The sequence below is a fragment of the Pseudomyrmex gracilis genome, unplaced genomic scaffold, assembly GCF_002006095.1.
Source record: "Pseudomyrmex gracilis isolate BER0280 unplaced genomic scaffold, ASM200609v1 scaffold_9, whole genome shotgun sequence".
In the NCBI taxonomy this organism is placed as follows: domain Eukaryota; kingdom Metazoa; phylum Arthropoda; class Insecta; order Hymenoptera; family Formicidae; genus Pseudomyrmex; species Pseudomyrmex gracilis.
Genome location: NW_018020593.1, coordinates 608,314 through 625,852, shown reverse-complemented (window position 1 = coordinate 625,852; position 17,539 = coordinate 608,314). Strand labels below are relative to the sequence as shown.

General features: G+C 44.9%; 1 long non-coding RNA gene across 1 annotated transcript in view; it reads left to right on the top strand.

The window, feature by feature from the left end:
• The first annotated feature begins 4,948 nt into the window (after positions 1–4,948).
• LOC109861791 overlaps positions 4,949–17,539 on the top strand; it is a 15,223-nt gene continuing 2,632 nt past the window's right edge. The window contains exons 1-2 of the long non-coding RNA XR_002251023.1: positions 4,949–5,068; positions 5,486–5,614. This is a non-coding gene — a long non-coding RNA (uncharacterized LOC109861791). The remainder of the gene's footprint in view (positions 5,069–5,485; positions 5,615–17,539) is intronic.

Genomic DNA, 17,539 nt, shown 5'->3' with positions numbered 1-17,539 from the left:
ATTATCTTGGCGACGCCAAGTAAGTCGGCACAGGTCTCGATACGCGCTTGCAAAATCGTCGTCGCTTATACACACGCGCGCGCGCGCACACACACACCGCGCCGTGCCGCGCCTCCGTAAAAAGTTTCATACGTCGCGAAAAAACGTTCCGTTCGCGTGAAAAATCCAGCCAATGCGCTGCCGCGCCGCGGTTGCGCCGAATCCGCACGGTTTCTTTTCCGTGGATAAAATCACTCTTTTATAAGAGTCAAAATGGCAAAAAAAAAAAAAAAAAAAAAAAAAAAAAAAAAAAAAAAAAAAAAAAAAAGAACGAAGAAAAACCACGAATTACGGCGGCGAGACGGCGGCGACAATCACACGATGTTGCAATTTGCATGTGAAATACGGATTCTGTGTTACGCGAGATCTCATGTTCGAAACTCAATTACGATACTTGGTAAATTGAGTTTCGGAAATGTTGAGGTATTTAAACCAAAACTGGATATTTTTGCCTATTCGTGAGAGAATTTTCAACATGTCTTTTTGTTCTTCTTTTTTTACTTCGAGCTCGCAACATATCGAGATATTTTTAATCGTGACGGCGATTAACTTTGTCGAAGAACAAAGTTGACGGTTAAACCTTCATACAAAGTGCATTATGGAAATTTCCTATAGTATATTGATGTTTACGATTTTGTGAGCAAAGAAAAAAAGACGTGTTCGATAAATCACTGAGTTGGACAAACTAATCGCGTATGCGTAGTTTTCATTATAAAAAAAAAAAAATGAAAAAAAAAGAATCTCGAGTAATTTATTTATTATTGGCGCAAAAAGTTAATTTACAATTAGCGCAGAAGCGATGCGGGCGAACGGAAGGATGTGACCGAGAGAGGAGAAGGGGACCTTGAATTTTTTACATGACGGCGAATTGCGCAAGTATATACACGACGTCCGGGCTCGGCGCCAAACTTTGCCCGATACGCGTTGCCCAATTTTACGAGAAAACGAGGTTGCGTGGGCTCTCCCGAAACATTGTTCGCCGTTTGTCTAAACGGCAAACTTTATCGCTCGCGTTGTAAAAAAACGCGATTGCGCGTGTTCCCGAGCACACTTTTCGGACGGTTATTAGACAATCGGGCATCCCCCAGAGAGAGAAAGAGAGAGAGAGAGAGGAAACAAAAGAACAAACAACTCCTCGTGCACGAACAAGCACGAAACATAGAAAAACGAAAATAATCGCCTCAATTAATCGGCACGAATGTTAATCGCGTTACCGTCCGCGGAGTTTTGGTTGTTCGCGGGGGAAAAAGCGCGCAGGACCGTATTTATCGCGGATTAACTTGATAGCGGAGAGACGGACAACCGCGCGTGCACACACACACAGTTGTGTCACACACGCGTCGCAGCGCAAGTCTCGCACAGCCAATGAATGAGCCACGGTGCAAGGACACGAGTTGCAACAAATCGAACGTGCCCCAGACTCTCCGCTCTCTTTCCTTTCCTCACCCGTTCCCGCGCGCGATTAAAAGCGCAGCTTTGGCACTGCTTGTACCCGCGCGGATTCGATATCAAAACTGTGTGTTTACGCGCGCGCGGGAGAAAGGGTTGAACGATCGATTCTCGCGACCGTGATTCCCCTTTCGCACAACGCGCGCCTCTTTCCGCTAATTAGGAAAGTAACTCGTGCGAGTTACTTTTCTCGGGAGAGACGCGGATTGTTATTATATCCACCTCGGTCAACAGGGAAGCGATGTTCTTCTCGCCACTTTGTCCGTCTTGTTAAACAGAGAGAGCGCGCGTTTTTTTTGTTTGGCGATACGACCACATTTACACAAAAGGCAAAAGAAGGAAATTTCCGTTAACGATCGCGCAAAAAGTAATGCTTCGTGGTGGCGTGAGAAACTCGGGAACGCCTGTCCTTAGACCTTTCACGCCGATTGAAATGACTGGTATTAATTACCTGTCTCGCGTTACGCGTGACTTCGACGCGTACATACACGCGCGCTACCGAACTACCGTGAGTGAATATTTCTCTCCGAAGGTGCGCGCGGTGTTCGTTTCCGTCCGAGCGTTAGGAACTTCTGTCAATATCCAGGGGAGAATGATGAGACTTCGGGAGTTTAATATCCTTCGCCTCCCGTGCAAAAAAAAAAGACGAAAACACGGGAAACACAAAAAAATGACAAATTAGAACGATCGGTAAGCAACAACGAAAATGACCGCGAGTTGGGTTAAAGTTGACTCGAAATCACAACAGAGCTAAATTAAAACGCCCGAAAAAAAATACAATCAACGGCAGAAAGAAATAAAAATAAAACTAAAAGGCACGCGCAAAATTTGAAAAAATACAATTACACAGCAGAACTAAATTAAATGGGAAAAAAAATCAAGCGACTAAAAGTAGTTCGCAAAAAACAAAAATAATTCACGTTGCACGCGTTTTACTTGCTAACAATTTCGCGGCTTTGTGATGCGTGAATTTAAAATGTGATAATAATCAACGCGAGAATTACCTGTCGGTCTGCGTACACACCTCTATCGGGATAGTGAGAGAAATTTCAGACTATACGCGATATCTCTTCGGCTGTGTCATACCGAATGCGATTTCGAACGAATCGTGTGACCGATCGCCTATAGACGGCCAGTAAACGGAAGGTGTACACGCCGTACTGGCTAGTTAAGTATGCGACGTGACATGGTTTGGTATTTAGGAAAGGCCAGTCCCGACCAATGTCACAACAAGCCGTTTGAAAGGCGCTAGATCGTGAACGCGGCGCAGGTGAACAGAGAGAGGTCCCCGCGATTGTTTCCCTCTCAATTGCCGATCTCTCGGATCAAACGACGACAAAGGTTGACGATTGCAATGCGCGCGATTGCTCCGCGATCGAACGCCCACCGCAAATCTCGATCGTGCGATCACAATCGGCGATCGCGTAATGTCTCTTTTATGACGCCAGCAATCGTGAAAACGATCCACAGCCGATCGCCTTCCACCAGTGGGATCAAATACAAAATTACCTTTTGTTCATAATTATTTAATTCTGTGAATTGTTGAATAATTTCGATATTATTTTATTTACAATTTCTGTAAATAACGCAAATAACTTTGTACGATACCAGATCGAATACAGAACATCTGGTTCGTCGCCAAAGGTAACTGACCCTACTCACGATCGCGAAATACAATCAGCTGGCGAGTAGAATCTCGAAGGTGAGACGCTATTAAACAACATTTCTCAGCCGAGGACGAACACACGGTCACACAGGACAATGCCCCCTGAGCGAGGACAGTTAACCGTGTTTCCCATGAACCTATCGTTCGCAACCCCATCGGGGCTCTCCACCCCGTAAAGAGAGACGGCGGTTCGGAGACTGGGTGATTTTCGGCTGAAACCGGTTAGACCGGTTTACGACGGTTCACAGAAAAACGTCCGGATCTTCTTCTTCTTCTTCGCAAGCGCAACTCCCTTTCCTCTCAACCGGCGAAAGGTAACTTTTGTTTCGACGAGGTCGCGTTCTTTAGAACCGAGGTTTCACGGTTGCGACAGAATCCCGAGTCTTTGTGATGCGGGTAATTAGTTCGATGTGACGGCCGTTCCGAAAGGAGGACACGTGAAAATTTTAACGAGTGTGCCTATCCGTCGATATTCTTCGGCTCTTGCTTCACAAAATAGCTCGCTTCAAGCGCTTTAAGATTCGTCTCGAAAAAATTGAGCAATTTTCATCTAAAAAACAAGTTTTTAATTAATAAACGAAAAGTTTTAATTGCGAAATTATTTTTTTATCCATCGATATATATACGCATATTGAATTTAAGAGATTCTCGAACATGCCACAATTTCTTTCATTTAATGCGCGAGTAACACAGAGATCTTAAAATGGAAATTCCGCATGTATATTCATTAAATCTAACCAGTTAGTCTCTAGCGACATGGCAATTAATTGGATACAAATCGCAGTTGTAAATTGCGCGTTATAAAGCCGGTGTTACACCGAGGCGATATAACGAACACCTTTTATGTAATTTTCAAGAAATAATTGAGAGCGCACCTGATAATCGCGTGGCGCGCTTAGACACTGTACCCAAGATTTATTCGCAAAGTTGCAATTTGTCAAAAAATTAATTTCAATTTTACTTGGTATTTAACTCCATGCGCGGTTTTGATGTTTTTTTTTTTTTTTTTTAATCAAAAGCGTATTTGAAATCTGATTGTTTAAAAACGCTTCAGAATTTTGATAAAATCTGTGAAAACATATTTCTGTGCGCAACGCGAACGCGCGCAAGTATTGCGCGCGCGCGGCGATTGTTTGCCAGTTCGAAGGTTACGCGTGTACTGTACTGGATGTTCATTGAAGAACGGGGCCGCTTGTAGAAAAATCCGCAAACGAGGTTGATGAGGTTTTCCAGTGACTTTCAGCTCGCGAGCCAAAAGTACTGCCGCGAGAGAGCCGGGCAGCACTTGCGCGATAGCGACGCCTTCTTCGAAGGAAACTAGGACACCGTAGAAATTGCGAAGTTGGTCCTTGCGTCGCGCGCAGGTGCACAAAACGCTTTTCCATGTTCTGCTGGTTTACTTCATTGTACATATCGCCTTGAGATTGAGCGAGACCGATCGCCGATGAGGAGATGTCGAAAGGCTCTTTTAACACAAAACAAAACCGCAAAGAAAAAAAAAACTACGGGATAACGTGAAATATATCGTGCGAGTACATCGTTCTTATCGTTTCGTCGATAAGATAATTTCTCAATTGTGACGTGTCGAGATAAAGAAAGATAGAGAAAAAAACAGCCGTTTAATAAACCGTAAGATAGCGACACAAAACATATTTAGTTTTTTTTTTTTTTCCTATATCTCTCGCTCCGACAGTTATTTCTCCGATAAAACTCGCCGAGTTTTTTTTTTTATTTCCCGATAAAGCCAGCACTCAATTACACCTCCCTCAGTCACTAGTCAAGAATCTTCGGCGCTCGAATGGAGGTCGATTGTGCGCGGCACATGTGATGTCACCGTGCACAGTCATTATCTTCGTTATTATTCCACATAGGCGCGCTCTATATTGCGTCTCGTGTTTAATAACGTCCGCGGCGGTGAGTACAGTCCTATTTCCCGTTTCGCTCGTTGTCGCGAGGACCGAGGATTAATTAAACCGTCTCGTAAAGTTGCGTCCGCCGATGTGACGTCTCGCGCAACGAGCGTTTTGACGACATGTTGGTTTTTTTTTTTTTTTTTTTTTTTTTTTTTTTTTTTTTTTTTTTTTTAAGTCCGACAGAGAAGAGCAACACGCGCATTTATATTTTCAACAGCGCGATTACGTAATTCGATCGCGTCGCTTACGCAAGTGTCGCGATCATCAACTTGTCGTGTGCGCGTCTGTAAATTCCTTTTTTGCAACATTGCAATAAGGACGCGAAGGGATGCACGCTCGAAAGTGTGCTCGCACGCACGCACGCACAATTTTACACGCTAGTCGAGACTCGCCATTCAGCAAGCTTTCTCCTTTCAAGAAACGCTAAAGGTCTCAGGTAGTAAAAGGGGAGGACGAAGAGACGACGACAAGAGCGGCTACGAGAGGGACAACTTGACCGGCGCACGAAGGGTGCAGACGTGCCGACGTGCGTAAGGGCGATATATATGTATGTAAGGGTGGCCAGAATTGTCTGTTCTTCGTCGACAAAAGCGTTCTCTCCTCTTGTGCCTTTAAGTACGAGCATCCCTCGTAAGTCTAGTTGTTCCCTTCCACGCTGTGCCCAATTCAAACTTCATTCCCAAGACCAAACTTCCGCCGTAGATGGCAATCTTCCCTCTCGAACCCTCGCCGCAAACCTACTTCGGACTTCATCGTTCTAAAATATGTTATAGTCAGTCGGCGAATATTCAAATCGGTCTTTGTTCCGAATCGGTATGTACATGTATATTCGTTTTCGAGTGAAAAATATATATAAGTTGAAAAATACATAAATTGAAAATTAAAAATTAAAAACAAGATAAAATCTAAAGAAAATCTCGTCGTTTTTAAGATTGAAACGTCGATTGCATGCAATTTCGCGCGTTTATCAGAAGTTAACGACCAAACACATACGGGATTAATCAACGATTGATTTAATGATACGTGACTGATTAATCGCCTCGCCGATATAAATATTCGATATCAATTTGCCGTCTGGTATTTCGTTTCCTTCGAAGTTTAGCGTAGACAATCGCGGAGACAATCTCAATCTCGAACACATTAAAAGACGAGACACTCGCGATTGGGTTTCGCGATTAAATTTTTTTCTGGGGAAAAAATCGATATTCCGAGGTAAAATGAAAATTAAGATATTCCGACGCAGGTGAGCGCGATACGGCGCGTCGGTATAGGCTAAAAATAAAAGCAATTACCGAACGAGAGCGACCGTTGCATTTCACATCCGCAAATGCATTATGCGCGCAGCCACGCTGCGCTTACGTGCGAGTTGTTTACGTTTGCCGGGCGTAAATAGAACGTGCGGAAGTTTTCTTTCACTCGAGGCGCGTTGGCGCGCGTACACACCGTTCTTCGCGAAAATTCTAATATAACGCCGCCTTTCCCTTTGTATACACGCGCGCGCTCGCTCGCTCGCTCGCTTGCTGTGTGGGAGCATTACGAAAAGGAAAATCGCCTGAAATTCCTGACCGGCGCGAACCGTAAATATGTCGCAGCTAATTACTCGGAGCAGCTAATCAACGAAGCTGAGCATGCGCAAAAGAGAAAAAGAACCCTCGGACACCGCACAACAATTATCCAATACGTCGGTCGTGTGTTTTATTCTCCCGTCGGGTTTTTCGCGAAAATTGGCTACTCATTACATCAACATGTGTGCGCGCGCGCAAACACACATACACATGGTCACACAGAACAAGTTCGAATGCGGCGAGTGGCAAACGGGTTTTTCTCGAACACTTGGCAGCTCGATCTGTCACAATCGCGTATTCGGAATTTCAATCGATACGTATATATATATATATATGTATAAATACATATATATTACGTGTATAATTAACGGCCGAACTATGCAGTCAATTGTAATTTTAAAATTGCATCCTATACATCGTCGGTTTTTATGTCGAATTTTAGACACTCTCCGCAATAGATTGTAGCACCGATCCGTGGCACACATATTTATAGCCGGCGCCGCGCGAAAATCAGGTCGCCCCGTTTCTGTCAATTTTCCGAACCGTATCTAAGGGCGCCACGAATATAACTTCATTATAAATCAACGTTATCTGATTACCAAATCGTCCCGAAAATAAATGCCCATTACACGGGACGTTTATCTTGACAAATTTGGAGTTTCTAAAAATATGCGAATCGCACGCAAAATTTATAACGCAAATTAGAGTGTTTAATATTTCACATAATAATGCGCTTATATACATGTCAGTTAATTTTAAAAAAACAAAAAATCAATCGAGATGATGTTTAAATGTAAATTTTTGAAAAGTCTTTCATTGGTTTACGCGCGACTTACGTAACGGTTATTCAGCAACTTGGTATTCGCCAACCCGGTTGCCCAACCGCATGAGACCGCAGCTGCTCGGACGAAATCGTGTAAGGATACGCGATTTCAAAGGACCTTGGCATTTGGCATTAGATAATTCGGGGAGGGAGGAAGGAAGGGCGACGGTGTGAACCTCCAGCCGGGTTTCTCGAAAACATGAATACGAAAGTAGTCGCTCGTGTAACGTGTACGCAATGCGACAGAACGTGTAAACTCTCTCGAGGTTACACGAGCGAGAAGAGAGAGACGAGCGCGCGTTTCTTTTGCGATTCCCTAATCGGTTTTTTACGGCTCTCGCTGCCTAAAACATTCACTCGGCTCGACGAGACTCTAATGAAGATCTACGAGAAGCTCAAATTAAAACGCACGACTTTCTCTTGCGCAAACACTTTGCTCAGCGCGCGAGACCGAATGTTTAAAAAAATCGAAGTAAACCTGACCGTAGTTTTGATATTTTTGTTTTAAGAAAATGTCGAAGTTAACTACTTTTTTAATTTTGTTTTCTCATCAATGTAACTTAATCGACGTAACCGATCTAGAAAATTTGACGATGGTCCGTTTGTGACAACGGATATCCTACTCGCGAATGGAAGTGTGTCAGCGTGTTGCCACACGAGAAGAAAAGGAAACAGAACGCGAAGAAGCGGGCGTGGGCGAATTTAATCAGCTCGTAATCGACCGAGAGAACCCGGCGAAAGAGGGAAAAAAGCAACGCCGAGGAGCGACAAAGCGCGAGCGCGCGCGACCTACGTCTCTTTCCGGGAAAAACGTGATGCAACAAAAGAGAAAGGAAGAGAGAGAGAGAGAGAGAGAAAAAAGAGAAAAAAAAATAATCTTCTCGAGTCGGTGTTGAAACGTCGGTGACAACCGAAGTGTTCGTGGGTGCATTAAATCGATACTCGCGATTGATTACCTGACAACGAGAAAATAGATAGGCGCTCGAGGATATCACTGTCTTTCGTGACAGGCGAGTTTTATCTTTGCCGAATGGCGTGGAAATATTGCGCGAATGTGTACGCGCGCGCGCGATAAATTTTCCACGCAATTTACAATCTCGATAATAATCAAGCCGTAAGAACGCGCACACCGGGACGATAAAGAAGCTAAATTCTCGTAAAATCGCGCGTCCATTACGACACGCGATAGGCAAACGAATATTTCGGAAGATACGCATGTGTGTTGCGTAATCAAGAAACCGATACCGTTAATTATCTAAGCCGCGAGCGAAAATTCCTCTCCCGATCTCGAAATTATTAAAACACCGCGGCGAGCACACGCATGAATGAACACGCACAACTTTCCTAAAAGGTGCGCGCGCGCTCGCTCAAAGCACCAATGAAATGAATGAAGGGAAGCGTGGGTGAAGTTTAATCGAGAGCGCAGCGGAGTAGATAAAGAGAAAGGAAAAACGACGCTTTAATTTTCAAGTGCTCCGGAAAGAAACGCGAACTCGGACGTGCGCGCGCGCGTGAGAGTTTCTCTTAATTGATACATCGGGGCGCGAAATGTGTAACGAGAGTGTGCTCTTGTTCGATAAGTGGAAAGTGGCGAATGTTTCTATTCTCTCAGCGAGAAAAGAGGAAAAAAAAATAAAAGAAACGATCGAATCGAAGCGATCGGCGGCGAAGCGCGGGAAAAACCTTGTGAAAGTTACATCACCCACCGCCGCGCGGCTCTATCATTACATGTGCGTTACGCGTCTGCGTTTATTCTTAGGAACTACGCTCGGTGCGTCGCGCGCTTTGGTGCGCGCGGTAAAACGACGACGCTTTCCCACAAAGCGGACGAAACTCGGACGGTTTTTCCTGTCGCGATCGACCTGTTCGCGCAGGTTGAAAACCTACTGACGGTATATCGCGGGGGTATATATTCCGCAAAATTAAAGGGAGACATTCTTCGGGAGTAACGCAATGTTGCGCGCCGAAAGGGCGGGGCGCGACGCCGCGCACTTTCAACATGCGAGTGAAGCGTGTAAACAGCCCGCGGCTGCCGCCGGTCGGTGATCGATTTTTTGACACGCGCGACTTCTAACGCAGCAATGACACAATTTCGACTACCCGCGTCCCGGCTGAATATTATAATTATACAATCGCGAGATTAATTGAAAAACTAAAAATCAAAAAAGTCATATAATCGCGGATCTAGCTCGGATTTCGTTCGATTCATGATGCAACGCGCGTGATGTTTGACGTAATAACGACGTCGTCGGGGGGATTCGGTCGCCTGAAAGCTGGAAACCGGAATTACCGCGGTTGAAAAAAAATTTCCTCTTTTTGCGCGGCGCGAATGAGCTGACCGCGATATAAGTGCGATAATGAGCGTGCGCGAAAGTAGAATTTCATGAGTAATTGCTGAATGACTGTACGCGCGCGCGCACCAAATATACATAAATAAAACGCGCGGTATGTTTGTTAATAATTAAAAGGAATATGTTATATGTTTTTGCGTTAGGCAAAAACTTTAATCCGCGCGCGCGCAAAAAAAAAAAAAAAAAAAAAAAAAAAAAATGTTTGTTAATAATTAAAAGGAATATGTTATATGTTTTTGCGTTAGGCAAAAACTTTAATCCGCGCGCGCGCAAAAAAAAAAAAAAAAAAATTAAAAAAACAAATTTTACGCAGGCAACGTTAAAGCGAATTCGCTTCGAATCTCGTCTCGCCCGTTTGATTCATTTTATTCATTTCGCGACTGTTTTACATTCCCGAATGGAAGCAACGCGAAATGTATACCGCAAACGATGGGTTTTTAGTAACGAGCTCGTCCGGAGAGCTCGCGCCCATTGTCTACAGTCGAACAATATATGTACGAATCGATGTACGACGGAATGAAAACTGGTTTCCGGTGGGGAGATCGTGACTAGGCACAATATCGGTATCGCACAGAGGCGGATTGATGTTAAAATGAGCAGTCATAAATCATAAACGGCGCGGCGGTATTATTTCCCGCCGCGATTCTCACCGTCGCGCTCGATCAAGATCAAGGATTTTCACTTCTTTCCTTCTCGCTTCTTGGGAACGAGTCGTTTTTTTGTGCGCGCGCGCGAAACGTATGCGCGACGATAATTACAAATCAGAATAAGTAAGCGCGCGTGCTCACTGCAACGAACAATTAATCTCGAGCGAATGAAGAAAAAAACCAATAACTTCCTAATTTACATCGAAAAGTACCTTTTACTTATTGCTTCGCTATTTTAACCACGTTGGCAAAAATGTTTCGCGTTCCCAGCGAATTTGCGACATTTTGATGCGCGCCTCTCTCTCTCTCTCTACAAAAGCGAACGATGTTTGCCGGCGTTCCCTCTTAATTTTAACGTCGTTATACCGCGCGAACAGGGTGCATTCCACGGCGGGATGTGCAACGAGGGCGATGTACTTCCTCGAGAGGTGCACGTGTTATAATCACTGCAGCTTTGGGAATCGTGCACCAACACAACATGTAAGTTATACTACAAACGACGAACCTAGGGTAACCTTACCTTTAACTTCGACTGACCAATCAAACTCAGATGCACTCCTAAGACTTCTTAATAAAATTTGACTACACCTCAAATTTTTATATAAGGGGGGAGGTGTGACCATTGTCTAGCTTAGTNTAGTTGCTACGCGTAGATTCTAGAACTTTCCATGTTTATTTTAAGTGTCATAAAAAACTGACGGTTAGCGATAAAACCGTGACGCACCATCGACCCTTCGAAATACCTTACCATATAAGGCAATCTTTCGACACAAGAAATGATTGTCCTAGCACACAGCCGAATCTAGAACATTCTAGATTATTCTCGAACATTCGAGAATGCTCTAGAATATTACCAAATAAGGAAATCTCCAGAACCTTCCTTGGCCGAACTCAGGCCCTATAAAAGCGCGCCCTCGAACCGAGGCGGGGAGTCAGTCAGAATCAAGCAGTCAGTTACAGTCAATCATTTATCGTCACGTAGTTATTAGTAGTGAACTGTGTATTGTAATCTTAGTCGCGCAGTTATTTTAAACAATTATTGTAACATCGTCACGAAAAACTGTACAAAATAAAACTGAATAAACAATTTTTATAATAATCAGTGTGACGATTCTTACACACGGTAACACGACGCTGACAGAAGTTCGTGAGGCATCGAAGAAACAGGCACGGGGGTTACAGGGGAAAGAGGATCCCGCGTACATGTAAGAGAGAGAGAGAGAGAGAGAGAGAGAGAGAGAGAGAGAGAAAGAAAGAGAAAAGTGGAGGGAGAGAGAGACGCGACGGTGGACACGTCTTATGCATAATTCATGCAGGTGCCTTCCACGTATATTTTCGTGTTTAAATATTTGAATACTTCGTTCGTTGCAATAGCGTGGCAGCGGGTTAGGAAAATATTCACCGTCGTTTATTCACCGCGAGGAAGCGCGCGCGCGTCCGGGACACGAGAAGGATTCCTTATTCCCCATCTCTTACCTGAGTTTTTCGAAATTTCTCGAAATAATCTGCGTGCAGGTCCGATTCGATTCTTTCGCGCGACGACGTGGAGGAGGAGGGCGAAGTCCGCGATTATAGAAAGCGTGATATTTGCGAGTATGAAAAAAAGCTCACGCGACGGCGGCATGTCCTCGCGCGCTCCGCGTTTCGCCGGTGCATTGCTGATTATTTCTACTCTTGTGCGCAATTGTTCATTGTTCAGCGAATAATAAGGTCGATTACGGGGCCGCATATGCGTCATTCTCGCACTGCGAAATTATCGCGTGTGCGTGGTTTATCTGCGGCTTTATTCTCAAGGCTCCGTCGTCGTAAAATGAAATCGCGGAACGAGACGTTTGTAAAAAATCTCGCTTCCAACCTTTCCGCGTATATTATTCATCATCACTTGTTGTAAGCGTCGTCGCGTGAGGCACATCAGACTCCCCGAAGCTTCGAGGCAACTGTAAGCGGGAACGCGCGCGTATTCGACGCACTCGTTGGCGAGCTCGTTTATTGCTCCCGCGGCGGTTCCCGAGCCGAATAGACCGCGAGAGCAGTTTTCGTTGTCGATGCGGGGCGAACACATTGCGAGCGGAGAAGTGATAAAAAGAGCGTACGTCACACTTAGGGGATCGATAACGAAGGGGAACGGAGAACAATGTTGCGTCATCGGACAAATCGTGCAATATGACTCGGCCGCTCTTTTTTCGCACACGGAAACGACACACGAGAGAGAGAGAGAGAGAGAGTGCATTTCGTGTAGACTAGACCACACACGCGCGCACACTTCCTTCCAACGCATGCATTCTCGACACGGCCCCGATTTTATTTATCGACCTGTCACAGCCATAAAACGCGACAGCCGACGATGACATTAAATCGCATTAATGACACGAGCTCGCGAAATGTGCGACTACGCGAGAAAGTATTGGAGCGATATAAATTAATTATTATCACAACACTGTTGCAAATCGATTACCGTCCTGTATGCATAATTAATGTAACAGCAGCTTGCGCTTGTCGCCTGTCGCGATATCACCGCCCGCTGTCGCAGCAGAGAAGAATCGGAGAACCGCACAGTCTCGAACTTGCGTGTGAAATAAACTTTCGCGCGATGACAATCGCGTTCAAGTGTTTCGAAATCACACACATGTTCCCATTTAAATATTCCAATTTTACGTTAAATCAAGATGACGTCTAGTTTTATTGCGACAACAATACGTTTGTTTAATATAAAAATGACATTTTTCCCATCGCTTTTTGCGAACAAAACTCCTGGAGATTTGTTCAGTCTGTTTCTTTTTGATCAACGCAGAATCGATGAACCTTTTCAAAAAAAAAAAAAATTGAAAAAATATTGCTTTTTGCGAAGATATTCAAACTTGAAATCGCGTGGATCTCACAGACCCAGTCTGGACAACTCGTAGGTCACTTTTTATGTTTCGCACTGAAGAGTTAACGAATCGGTAATTCATGCCGATAATTGGCCGCCGATATATAATTGGCACCAAAGGCGAGAAGTGTCCTCGCGAAACAAAGTCGCGATAACGTGTGCACGGACACGCGTGCTGACACGCGTAATTATACAGACTTAATGAGAAAGAGCCACCCCGCGATAACGAGTAAAAGAGCGCGCACGTACGTCACGCGGGACCTTATCTCAGCGCGAGTGCGCGCAAAAGTACCCAAATTAGTCGTTTTAAATTACGCGTTCCTTTGAACGAAAGAAAAAAATATACAAAGTCGCGAAAGTGTAAATTCGCCTTTTACAGCGCGAATATAACAAGCGATGCTCTCTTAAACACACATTATTGTGCGCTCAGTAAAGCTAGTAATTGTCATTATTATTACGAGAAGTAATTGATTTTTAATAGCTTCTTAACGTATTTGGAAAGTAATTTTAATTACACGCAGTGGTGTATCTCTCATTTATAAATATCGTTAATGTCAAAGAAAAATTACGTATCTTACATTATGGAAATAAACGTTTCTCGCGCATATATTCGAGAGAGAATTTTTTTCAACCAAGTAACGTGGAGAAGAGAGAAAAGTGTGTTTCGGCGAAGCGAGCTTTTGAGAACCGGTAACGAGCGCGCGATAGAGAGAAAGAGAGGGAGAGAGAGAGATCCGCAACGAGCTGCAAACACAGAGCAAAAGGACGATGGTAGGCAGAAAGAAAGGACACGACCCGAGAGCAGTTCTCTCCTGCGCTCTCCGAGTCGCTAGAAAGCGAGCGAGCGAGCGAGAGCGTCTCCGTATATAAAGTAGCGAGCCACGCTATTTATAGGGCGCGCCGGTTCAAGCTTGTAAGTGCCATAGTGAGGTACCTGTCTGGAAACACGTACCTGAATAACGTCACCGGACGGGACTAATGCCTTTTCACAGACGATACAAGCTGGACCGAGGGAAACCGCGTGCGGAGATTATGTAGTTTTAAAAGCGACGCTTCAAAAAGCTTTCGTCAGAGGCGCGCGGTGTGATTTTTTGACATACGAAAAATTCTGACTCAGGGTTCACACGCACACACAAGCGAGCGCGCGAGAGAGACATGCGTATCTCTCCTCCACGCTGCTGGCGCGCTTTTACTGCTTATTTCGGAGACACGACACAACGGGAGGTGAACGACCGCATCTTGCGTGAGTGATGTCAAGAGACCCACAGATGTCATCGAACTGTTCACTTTTTATGTCCCTTAAGGTGACCTTTTATACCCTGAGTTGACATTGTCTGCGATTGTACAAATTCCGAAGAATTTTTCTGAAGGTCAGGAATTTTTTCGGAGAAAAATCAAACGTCCTAGAAAACGTCTAAAACGAATCGCAAGTTATGCGACACGTCTCACGTAGACCCTCAAAGTTGTCCTCAAAATATTGTAGCTTCAACGAAATTTAGTAACAGTAGGTCTGTACGCAGTGTTCACAGTTTTAGCTTCCTTACAGCATGCTGAAGCAGTGGAAGGAATGCGGACAACAGCAGCGAGTTTATGCAGGTAGAATTCGCTGCTGCTGTGCGTATCCTTTCCACCGCTTCAGCATGCTGTAAGGAAGCCAAAACTGTGAACACTGTCTGTACGTCGAAGGAAAATAAGACAGAAAAAATAAGAAAGAGAAGAAAGAAACACATGTTTGGAACATGTTATCTTCGTGTAACTCGGTTTCTGGAAATAGGATTAATTACTCGAATTCTATCGGGTCGCAATCGGATCGAGACACACGTACACACGTATCGTGTGTGACATCGATGACAGATCGCGTCCTATTTTCGGAATCGGTCCCCGATGATTGATTTACTTCGAAGATTGATTCCGCGCTACTCGCACGCAGCGCGAACCGTCCAGAAATACAATTTCGGATCCCTAGGAATCCCGCGCGGTAATGCGATTTTCAAAATCAATCGAGGAATTATCCGGACACGCGCAAACGATCTAATAAACGTCGGCGTGAATGTCCAAGCTTTCGACGATACGCGATTCGTACCGCGTACATTGTGTTGGTTCTTCGTTTTACAAAGCAACGATTCGCATGTATGTATGCGCGGCAATTTCAAAACCGGGAGAACTATAATTTATCGCGTATACACCCGCTAAGTGTCTAAATGCAATTAATTAGTGACGCAGAAGAGCCGGAATTTCGACGCGCCACTTCCGCGCGTGTATATCGCGCACGCGCGCGCGCTTTTCCAAAAATTTCCGCGAAATAATCTCGCTTTCGTTGCACATACATTTCGCGCGTGTTTCATTACGATTGAATTTTAACTGCGCTCTCTCTCTCTCTTGAGGTAAAATAAAAAAAACAAAAAATATTTTTCAAACATATGCGCACAAAAATATTTAAATTTGCAATATCGAAGTCAGAAGTTTTTCAAGTTTAAAATTGATAAAATTATTTTTTCAATCTTTAAATAAAATTATTATTTTTTTTTTTTTAATCTTTCTTGCACAAAAATTATTCCGTTCGTTAAAATTACTGCTTCAAATGTTCGCAAAATAACTGCACGTAACGTGAATGCAAATTGTGTTCGAACTGTTTAAAAGAAGCTTAGAAAATCGATAACGCGCCACGCTGAAAATTTTAGAAACGAGAGATCTATCGGCTACTCTTTTCAGGAATATTGTCGACCGTATCGCCGATTGTATCGTCGTTAATCGTAATCGACGCGATTAATCAGCGTCATGAGACTAGGAAATCGCGGGATTACGATGACCCATTCGATCACACATACACGCACGTTCGGACATTCGGCCGACAGATTCGAGCGGGAGGAAATCAATGGTGGATTATCCGCGATGCGGATACAGCAGCGTTGATATTTAAGAGCGAAAAGGACAATCTCTCGCGGCAGCGATGGAAAGAGAGAAAAAGGTGGGGTTGGTGCGGATGGCAAGCGGGTCTCTCGCCATGTATTTTCGGCCGAAACCCTCTTGCTTGTCGTTACCGAGGGACATTTCGACACGACCGACAATCCCGACTCCGAAATGCACTCTGGCCGGTCGTTTGCATAGTCGCATAAAAAAAAAAACGCCTCATGCTGGACGACATATTAACAACGCCATATGGCGTTTTGATAAGCGAGCCTCATGGCTTTCGATTCGGAACGAGAGAGAGAGAGAGCCGGTTGCGCCATTTGTCGGGCTATATATTGGCTCGCATGACGATAAAAATGTTTACAGCTGTTTACTTTTGACGCCGACATTTCCGCGGCCGTGCAATAATTTCCAACCGCGCAGAGATTCTTTCGGCCAATCCTACATTCCGACGTTATCGTCGCGATAATGCAAATAACGTCCCCAACAGGTGTATCGACGTTTACCACACCCTATCTACGTGATATTATATTCCCCACGGAGATGCGCAAGCGGACGACGTTGTCGTCGTCGTCAGCCATCACGTTAAACAAATCACGCCTCGACGCTTCCAATGTTGTTTGCACGTCGCTGCGAATTTCGACGACTGAAACATCCCCGCCGTCCTCTCTCTTCTCTCGCAGCGCGCAAAAAGCGATTAAAATGCTTTCACGGGAACGGACTGTGTGTGCGTGCGCGTGGTGTGTATCGCATCCCCCGACTCGAATACATTTTTGCAATTACGACGGCGGCGGCGGGTTTGCATACAACCAGCGCGATCGAAAGCTTCGCCGATGTACGCTGAGGGAGTCTTTCTCATCAACGCGAGAGAGAGCTGCAGGCGAGTGACGGCAGCCCCTGGGACTCGCATAAGTCGACTTCTTATGCAAGTGGTGGTGCACGGATGTGTTCCGGGATCGAGGGTTTGTACGTGTAGGTTACGTTAGGTTAGGTTGAGGGCTAGATTCGGGGTTGGTTCGGTTTTGGGGTGTGTGTCAGTCAGCCGAGGGATGTTCCACGGCTCACCCTTCTTCGCCTGGCGGTTTCCTCCCTGCCTCTCAATTTTCTCTTTCTCGCTCTTGCTGTTTCCTCCTCTAGTTCTATCTCTCTTTCTCTCTCGCTCTCCCTGTCATTCTGCCTCGCTGTTAAGCATACACACGTACGCATACACATACACACACCACACACACACACACACACATGCACGTCTCTGAAAGCGCGTACGTGTGCAGCCAAAGCTCTCTCTCTCTCTCTCTGTCTGTCTGTCT